The sequence below is a fragment of the Trypanosoma equiperdum genome (genome assembly GCF_001457755.1).
Source record: "Trypanosoma equiperdum strain OVI genome assembly, contig: ctg_494, whole genome shotgun sequence".
Classification (NCBI taxonomy): Eukaryota; Euglenozoa; class Kinetoplastea; order Trypanosomatida; family Trypanosomatidae; genus Trypanosoma; species Trypanosoma equiperdum.
In genome coordinates this window covers 4,465-4,746 of record NW_027124414.1, presented here as the reverse complement: position 1 = coordinate 4,746, position 282 = coordinate 4,465, and positions in this window count along the sequence as shown.

The following is a 282-nucleotide window of genomic DNA, read 5'->3' as shown; positions in this document are numbered from 1 at the left end:
AAAAGTAAGGGTGAGTTCCTATGGAAGAGAAACCATGCGATATTCCGGTAAGGCACTTGAAACCCTTCAGTAGCAGACGGTATCCACGGATTGTTGCCAACAAACATGGTATGAGAATCACAACACACAAGGGGGAAAGGAAGAGCAATTACTCTTTGAGTCTCAATACTTTTAGAGGGTCGAACTCTCATCTGTCATCTGTCCCACGTGGCACTCTCACACACCACATCAAGGGTGATGAGAAAATTTTTTGTGGGAGCATACGATGATCTGTGAGTTGGC